This window comes from Austrofundulus limnaeus, unplaced genomic scaffold, assembly GCF_001266775.1.
Source record: "Austrofundulus limnaeus strain Quisiro unplaced genomic scaffold, Austrofundulus_limnaeus-1.0 Scaffold36, whole genome shotgun sequence".
In the NCBI taxonomy this organism is placed as follows: domain Eukaryota; kingdom Metazoa; phylum Chordata; class Actinopteri; order Cyprinodontiformes; family Rivulidae; genus Austrofundulus; species Austrofundulus limnaeus.
The window spans coordinates 870,425-879,847 of NW_013952438.1; the positions used below are offsets into that span (position 1 = coordinate 870,425).

Here is a 9,423-nt window from a genome sequence, read left to right on the forward strand (position 1 = left end):
ATATATATATGTGTGTGTGTGTGTGTATATGTATGTATGTATGTATGTATGCATGTATATGTATATTCACTTAGTTTACCTTTACATAAAACACATATGAACTTCAGATGAGGAAGTCAAATTAGCACATGATGTACATGTGAAACGCAGGTTTTTCACAGATCCTGTGTAATTTTGTAACATTACCAAGTTCATGTGATCCTATAGTGAATCATGTGACTTTTCTACAAAGGTTTATACAATATTTTTTTTTACCTTCAAATGCAATGAGTTCTTTGTTGAATTGTTTGATGGGATCAAATAAACTGTGGGAAGTGCCTGAATGCTTTGGTAAAAAGACAATGAGACAGATCCATTCATCCATCATCTGTACACGCTTCTTCCTTTCAGGGTCGTGGGAGTCACTGGTGCCCATATCCAGCAGTCACAGTGCGAGGGTCAGAGTACACCCTGTACAGGTCGCAAGTCCATCACAGGGCCACATAGAGACAAATGAGACAAACAACTGAGCCACCATGCTGCCAATGAGAGAGATATTTTTATGAAATAGTGTGTTTTTCAAATAAGGGGTACATTTCTAACACTGATGTCATTTTATGTGTTTTAGTAGTAGAACTGAATAAAATAATTTGAATAATTGTCATAAATAAACTTTAAACTTGACTTTCAGTGGTTACAACTTCTGAAGTAAATTAAATTCAAGGTTTTACAAAAAGGCATGCTCACCTAATTTTTAAACAGTTAAAATAAGAACATCAGACTGAGCTGACAAACCCCAGACCGTGGACATTGCATTAAATCATTTAAACGTCCCCACCCAACACATTGTGTTCAGAAACCTGGAGGACAGTGATTCATTTCGTATCCAAAAAACAAACACTTGTTTTACAGAATGTGACATGAGTAAACATTTTGTTGGCCAGAACCTTTGATAAACATTTACAGTGAAACACACATCCCGGAAGTACTTTACAATTCTTTATCAGCAGTGATGCCCACACCCTCTTTATGTGTGTCAACAGTCTGCATTAACTGCTCCTGAAAAAGAAAGGTAAAAAAAATGTTATTTATGCCTTTATGCATACTTTAAGCTCTTGATGAGGTCTCCCTTGCAAAAAAGAAAAAAGAAAAAAAAAGAAAAAATATCCAATCTCAAGGGGATTTGCTTGGTTAAATAAAAGTCAATGAATAAAATATAAAATAATTTAAAAAATAAATATTTTAGCAGCACAAAATACAGAAATATTTCTTGTCCGGACTTTCAAAGTGTTGAATTAACAATAAAAGGTAGCATAAAGGAATTAATCCTTCAGTTTATATTTTAAGTTAAATGAATGATTTTGTGAGATTGTCATAAATGTGATAAATTTGTCATTTTTTGAACTAAAAAGGGATATTTGATGGTGGTTAGCAGCTTCACGTTTTCCTTTCGGATCTGAGTCTGTTCTCTTCACGCATGTCTGGGCTTCAAAACATGTTGGGACAAAACAGTCACTGAGACAGAGGAACTTCCAGCTTGTACTAAAGAATGTTGAGCAGAAAATCCCAGTTACTTCCATAATGAGACATCAGAAAACATCTGATGTAACAACAGATAAAAGGCTTTTCAAAACAGTGGTCACTCAAAACCCAGGCCTGCTCATGTACATAAACGTTACATGACCGCATTTAAGACATGTCACTAAATCTAAACGTTAAAATAAGAAAATAAAGCAGCAAAATAAATTTAATGATGACTCTCTGTTGCTCTCTCCTCACCAAAATCAAAGATTACTGAAAAATTCATATTTCGTACTTTTGGATTGAAGGTTTACCACCTGTCATGCAAAGGATGCACTAAATCCAACGAGAAAAATAAAAGTAAACCTATTTCACATTTAGACTATTAACTTTGGGACTGATTAAAATGTCTACGGGGGCCAGATTTGGCCCGCAGGCCTTCAGTCCAAACACTGGGTGAATGTGAGTGAAAAAAGAGAAGGGGATGCTGTTTCCTCCACTCTGCTGTGTTTGTTTTTACACTCGTTAAAGACGGAGGCACCAGGTCAAGTTTACTCACCAATACTTTATAAATACTTTTTAATACTTTACTTTAATTCATCAGACTCAAGTGTGCACTCGTTTAATTACAAGGAACTATTTTACCGTATAGTCAATGAGGAGGAATACCAAATTTGTCTTTTGAAATAAAAAATAAAAAATAATGAATTTAAAAGTTTGAAAATCAATTGGAGAAATCAAGTAGATGAAGTATTTACTTAGATTTTGATGTTGATACAATTTAAGATAAAATAAAGATTAATCAAGGATTATTCTTATTCATCAAAACAAAAAAAATCATTTGCACAGAAATCATTTTGTGTTTTAAACGTGCAATGAATGAAGACAAAATGTAATGGTTTGTTTGAGATTTGACCAGATTGCACAAGACTGTCAAGTTTCTTTATTTATTAGTATTTATTAGTTGTTACAATAATTGTCAAACAACAAATCAAAAATTTTCATATATAAAACATAACAATGACATAAAAAAACTTTAAGAATTTTCTTTTTAAGTGTAAGCATTTTTCATGTTGCCGCTGTCAAAGACAGGAAACATTAATCAGGTCAAAATAACCTTTTAAGGAAAACAGTTCCGTTCTGTTATAAAACACGACCTCAGATCTCATGTGTCTCTCTGTTGGACCTGTGAGAAACTGGTGACATGTCCAGATCCTGAGATCCTGAGATGAACCAAAACAGATGACAAATTACAACACAGTGCTCAACAAAAACCAAACCACAGCCAAGTGGCAGCCTGAGAAAAAAATAACTACACTTCTACCACTTTCTTGTGAATAAAGAGAGTAAGCTGCAGCCACTTCATCAAATGTTCACTTGCTTTATAAAACCAGATGTTTTGATGTTTTACAATCCTTAAACTGGGAGAAAACACAGTAAATGTAACTCAGATTTCACCTTTAGCATTTTTTAGTTTAGAACAGTGTTGAAAAAAAAATAGCAAGTGAAGGTTTCCTAGAGAAAGCCTCTTGTTTTTTTAAAAAAAGTGCAGCTTAACCCTCCTGATGCCCCTGGGTCAAAGTAACCCTCAAAGCCAGGGTTGACTTTACAAAGTCCAGTCTGAACAAACTTTAGGACTTTTGGAACAATGTCCATTTGGCAGATGAGACTAAAGTGAAATGGTTACCCACTGAGCATGAGACTGTATTAGCCACATGAGCTGCAACATTTTATAACAATTAAACTAAAGCACAGGAGTGGAAGCCTCATGATTTAGGTTTGTGCAGTCACAAGAAACAGACAAATGTAATTACATAAATCTGTTTCAGAAGGAATAAACATCATGCGACATACAGTTGTTCTTTTGTAACCGATCTCCATCCATCCATCATCTACTGCTTGTTCCAGAGTCGGGTCGCAGGGGCAGCAGCTTGAGCAGGGAGGCCAGGGAGGGACCACAAGATACTTAAAATCCTCCTCACCTCCAACCCAGAGAGAGAAATCCACCCTTTTCCGACTGATTTGGAGGAGCTGATCCTCATCTCAACCACTTCACACTCAGCTGTGAACCGCTCCAGTGAGAGCTGAAGATCACGGCATGATGACTCCAACAGGACCATATCATCTGCAAATAGCAGTGATGGAATCCTGAGGCCACCGAACCGGACACGTTGCACCGAGAAATCCATAAAAGTTATGAACAGAATCAGCAACAATGGGCAGTCTTGATTGAGTCCAAGGGGTCCGACTTCGAACCGAACTCTCGCCCCACTTGTTTTGAGATTGAATAGCACATGATGGACTCACGATCCCATAAATGCGGAGCACCCCCCACAGTGTACCTCGAGGAACACGGTCGAATGGCTTCTCCAAGTCCACAAAACACATGCAGGCTGGATTAGCAAAGTCCAATGACCCCTCGAGGATCCTAGTGAGGTCCAGTGTTCCACAGCCAGGATGGAACCTGCATTGTTCCATCTAAATCTGAGGCTTGACCATCGATCGGACTCACTTCTCCAACAGACCTTACCAGGGAGGCTGAGGAGAGTGATGTTTCTATATTTGGAACACACCAACAGCTCGAGCATGCTTTAAATTTGTTCTAAAAAAATAGAGAAAAGCAAATGCTGTTGTAAAAAACAAACTTATCTTTCACCATTTATGCGACAGTTAAACTTTACTGCATTTGAGGTGTACCGCAGATAAATTAGGATAGATGAAAAAAAAAACGGTACAAAACACAACTAACCCATGATGGCAAAACAAAGCTTCAGTTTGCCACAACATGAGCTTCACACCCATCAAACATTTACTGCTGATGTGATGATCTGGTGGCTGCACATTCCGAATTTTCACAACACAGTTTTCAGAAATGACAGCGAAAACCATCTGTGTGTAACGTTGTAACACAAGTGCAATTCAACACTCCTTAGCTGACATGATGAGCATCTTTCTTTTTCTCTTCAAAGGGACTTTCCAAACAAAGAGGAAGTGTTTACGAAGCAAGTCGTGACATGTTCGTATCGTCGTCAGAAGGAGACTTCATGACAGTTTTGATATTGAATGAAAACTAGGTTTGACATTAGAACGACACCATTTTCAACATGGTCTTTGTTTACACCACTCAAAAAGCCAGTGTGTTCTGTTCATTCTGATAAGCAGTCATCTGAGTTAAAACAAGGCTCCTAAACCTGTTACAACTGAGATAAATAACCTTCATGGTGAGAATATGTAAGGCAATGTTTTTGTAACACAGCAAATGATGATATCACCTTGTCTCATGTGATCTGTGTTACGTCTTAATTTTACTTTCGGTATCAAGCTGCTCTTAGCTCATGAATAACCTCAACGTTTAAAATTACAAATATTTTCATTATTTTTTTGTCATTTCATTAAATTGTCTGGCACAAACAGCACAGCTAGAACAGAGTCTAAAGGTGGTATTTGTGTACTGTAATCTGACTGATTAGAGATTATAAAATACTGTATTTTGGTGTGAGAGGGAGGAGCTTGGCTTAGACTGCTGGGGATTCCTGTTGCGTCATTCAGAAGTATATAAGCTTGCCTTCCTATTATTAGAGTGAACCTGCTCTGTCTTGTCATAATGCAACAGTGGAGCATAAAAGGCACTCGAAGCAGGAGAACCTGAAGCTTTCTTCTCTACGAACACATTCAAAATGGCAAAACAAGGTATCAAAATGAGCGATTTTGTATAAAATTGTTTTTGTTTTAAGTTTACAACTTTATTGTGTTGCATTGTAGCTTGATCAACCACGTTGTGTTGTTTTCTTCACAGAGTATAATGACGTTGTTGAACACTGTGCCCGTGAGCTCCGAAAAGTTGGAGACAAGCTGTACTGGAAGTACAAACTACTGGAAATACTGATCAACAACTACAAGACTGTGTATAAGATAACATGAGACGTCACAGCTGAAGAACATGAAAAGGGAATGAAAATATGGAAGAAGAAAAGACATTAAAAAGTAAAAAAGCCAACACAGAAAAAAAGTCTTGGATGTGGACTCGTCGTCGGTGACAAAGTGTCATCCCTCAGGGGGAGAGCTGGACATCAACCAGTGGAAACAAGTCGTCAGAGTCAGTGGTATGGACTTTGGACTGGGACCAGTACTGTACAGAGGAACAAGCTTGTGGGAGGTGGTTGATCCTGAGGCGTGTGGATGACTGGACCAATGGAGGTTTATCTGCTGACGCTGATAGTACTGCACATATATCTTTGTTTTGGGCTTTTTTGTGCCCGGTTAAAAAACTTTTTACAAAAACAATTAATTTAAATGTGTCCTCTCAAACTGACAGGACTGAACTATCACTACCTGTTTAAATACTAATACTAAGAATGATACATATTATTTCTTACTGTGGGAAACTTTATGTCATACTTATTTATAAGTGGATAATTTATTAATATTGCTGCCTTAAATAATTTTAATATCTATTTACTACTTTTTTACTCTGAGTGCAACTCCAATTGTTTTATTTATCTTTTATTTCAAGAATATATTGCTAATATTTGTGTTTGAAAATATATTTGATTTACTTAATAAGTTATCCTTAAAAATGACTACTTTTTCCAAGCTTGGCTGCTGCACAAAAGCCATATAAAAACCAAATGCATGTTAGTTTCGATGTGGCAGGTTACTTTATATTGATAGTATCCTGTTTTCTGTGACAATAATTTAGATTTTTAATTGTATTTGTGAGCAAACAGATTTTTATTAAAAAGCCTGTTGACTTTCTATGTGGTGCTTTAAGATTTTTTGGGGGTTGTTTGGAAATAGAGATTTTTAAAATTATATTTATTAAATTTCAATAAAGCCACTGAACCTGACCAATCAGAAAGAGAGAGGACCTGAATTGTGGTTGCAGGGTGGGAGGGCTCTTTAGAACTTGTGTTAGAAGTTGGGAGAAGGTTTGTTAGTGAATTCAAAAGGAAGAACCAAAAATGTCCTAAAGGGCCTCTCATATATTGGTATTAGAATTGAGAGGCCCAAAAGTTGGATATCCTCCAAAAATGGAATCCCAACTAGGAATTTCAGGGATTCTAACCTGGTATGATCTTAAAACTCAATAAGGATGACTCACATAAAAATCTGTAAAAAAATACAGCAGGGCTGGCCTATGGTATAGGCAGTGTAGGCAAATGCTAAGGGCGCCATCCATTTAGGGGGCACCACAAATGGGAGACAAAAACAAATATTTTCTAACTTTTTATCAGAGTATATTTGATTTAATTTGTAGAATAATTAATGGTTACTTAAATTTATGAAGGTAACTTGTTCTGTGGGTATCTCAGCCTGATTTGTTCCTACATGAGGTGTTACATGGTGCAGAGGATATGATAAAAGTATCATATGATGCAGTCAAGACTACTGGTGCTCTATGTGAAAAAAAGAAAAACTAATGAAGATGAAAAATTTCAGTTATGATCTCAGATAAAGTTCAGGTTTTCTGTTTTCCACCTTCATAAAAGACTGGTTTCATGTTGTTTTATTAATCTTAATAATTTAGTAAAATGTACTTCAAATGGTTGGAAAATGCATAGTTTTGAGTAGATCTTTTATAAAATTATCTGTGGGAGTATACCACTGGACCCCCCCCTATAACTGCTTCTCTCCACAGCTGCTCGTTAACATGAACAGGTGTTCCTCATTGCTGTCAGCAAATGTTAACAGGTATGAGGTAGACTTCTGGTGATCAGTTTCAAATTATGTTATTCACTATTTTAATTGGGCAACCTGGTTTCTAAAAATAAAAAAATGCAGTAATATCATTGACAAAAACATTTCATTTGGTATGTGAATGTATGTAAATTGGTGGTGAGACGTAGAAAATTGCACAAGGGGTGCCATCTGAACTCTTGAGGTACCAAACATTTGTCAGTTTGCATCTCAGAAATCCAGTGACACACTCAGTACTTTTCAAATACTATAAAACATGCTGCTACAATGTTTAAATGCACACAGAATGCAAATAAATAAAAATTAATGGTTATCGGCATATACTGTAGTTAGTTAGCCGGTCACTGAGCTCAACTATCAGCAAATGCTGAATGCACAATAAAGTTGGATCTGAAGTAATTCACAGATTTGCACTCTAACTTCAGACATAAATGAAACACAGCATGAGGCTCCACAAATCCAATAAAGAGGATATTTTGACTTCACTGAAACAGAAGTAGACAAAGATGTGCTGTTTATCTAAGTGTTTCCACTGAACAGACAGAAGAATAGTGAGTATTTCAGTCAATGCATCTGAAGTTAATTTATCACCATAAAAACAGCACATTCATGTCCACAGATCCACCTAATAGAATGTGTCTGTAATGCCAACAACATAAAGCTATCAAAAATGATGTCACATGTCAGTTTAATGCTGACTGGATAAATGTTGGGAAGGGAAGACAAAAATCAACTTCCTCACAAACGGGCCAAAGTGTGAAACAAACAAACAAACAAACAAACAAACAAACAAACAAACAAACAAACAAACAAACAAACAAACAAACAAACAAACAAACAAAAAAATAGTACAGGAGAAACCCAATCTGATAGAAGAACAATGACATGGGTGGAGAACAGCAATAACACAACAAAACATGATCTGCTTATCAGAATACCAGTCATATTTCAGAGACTGCCCCCAAGTGACCGCAACACAGCCTGACTTGTGGAGATGCATGTTGAAACCATCTTATAACATGGTGATGTGTTTAACGTACTGAACACAATACTGATAGAAATGAAATATTGTTTTTGTAGTGTTTCTCCTTTAGATTTTCTCTACAAAATCTCTGGAACATTTTACACTGTCAAAGGTTTTCACAAAGAATACAATTTTAAATTGGTTTTGATGGCAGGTTAAAATTAAATTACCATCTAACAGCAGGTTAGGAAAAAGGTAAGTATGGATGCTTGGTTGTCTGTGTATTTCTATACTCGTCCTGCTATGAACTGACACTCAGAGTGTCCCACAACCTGAAACAGAATGAAGCGTGTCCTGAATGAATAGATCATGGATGGATGAAGTCTCTAATGAAGTAGAAAAGTCTGCTGTTTTTTTTTTTTTTTTTTTTTGTCAAAAATGGGGAGCTGGGAACAGTTAGCAGGTTTGTCTCAAATCTCTGGCTTTAAAAGCAAACGTTCAAGTCTTGAACTTAACAGATAGCCATTGCTGGGTAGCAAGCAAAATATCACATTTTGTTTTTATTTAGTCTTAGGAATGAAATCTGGCTGCAGAGTTTCTGTATGAGAAAGATAATTTTAGAACCATGGCTGGACATTTATTGGTTTATGACGAAAAGTTGCCATGAGAGTGAAACCACTTTGTTTTTCTCCCCAATAAAAAAAGTGTTTTATAAAATTCTGAATTATTCCTTTAATTTAAAAAGTGCTCTCAGTCTAATTTAATATGGTTTTCAAGTGGTTGGCTAATACTTCCAAATATACACTCCTGATCAAAATCTTGAGACCAGTGAAAAAAGTGCAAGAATTTGCATTTTGCACTATTGGATCTTAAGAAGGTTCTAAGTAGAGCTTCACAATRTTAAAAGAAGAAATCAGTGCAAGAGACAAGAACTTTAGAGCAGGGAATTGTCTGAAAACTGTATTTACACTCAAACATGATTTTTTTCAGCTGATCAAAAGTTTGACCATAGCTCAAAAAAACCCTGAAAACTCCCCAAAACAGAAATCAAAGTGTCAAAAAAAGGACTCAGTAATGAGTAGCTCCACCATTCTTGTTGATGACTTCAAACAATGGTTTAGGCATGCTTGATGCCAGTGTTTCCAGGAGGCTAGTGGGAACGTTGCTCCAAGTGTTGAAGATGGCTTCACGAAGGGCATCCACTGGAACTGATGTCCATTTTTGTAAACTTCCCTTGCCATCCATCCCCAAATGTTCTCAGT

General features: G+C 36.3%; 1 long non-coding RNA gene across 1 annotated transcript; it reads left to right on the forward strand.

Annotated features, from left to right (window-relative positions):
* The first annotated feature begins 5,114 nt into the window (after nucleotides 1–5,114).
* On the forward strand, nucleotides 5,115–6,255 carry LOC106516212 (uncharacterized). The gene is made up of 2 exons (XR_001310072.1): nucleotides 5,115–5,190; nucleotides 5,297–6,255. It is a non-coding gene; the product is annotated as an uncharacterized LOC106516212 (long non-coding RNA).
* The last annotated feature ends 3,168 nt before the right edge of the window (nucleotides 6,256–9,423 follow it).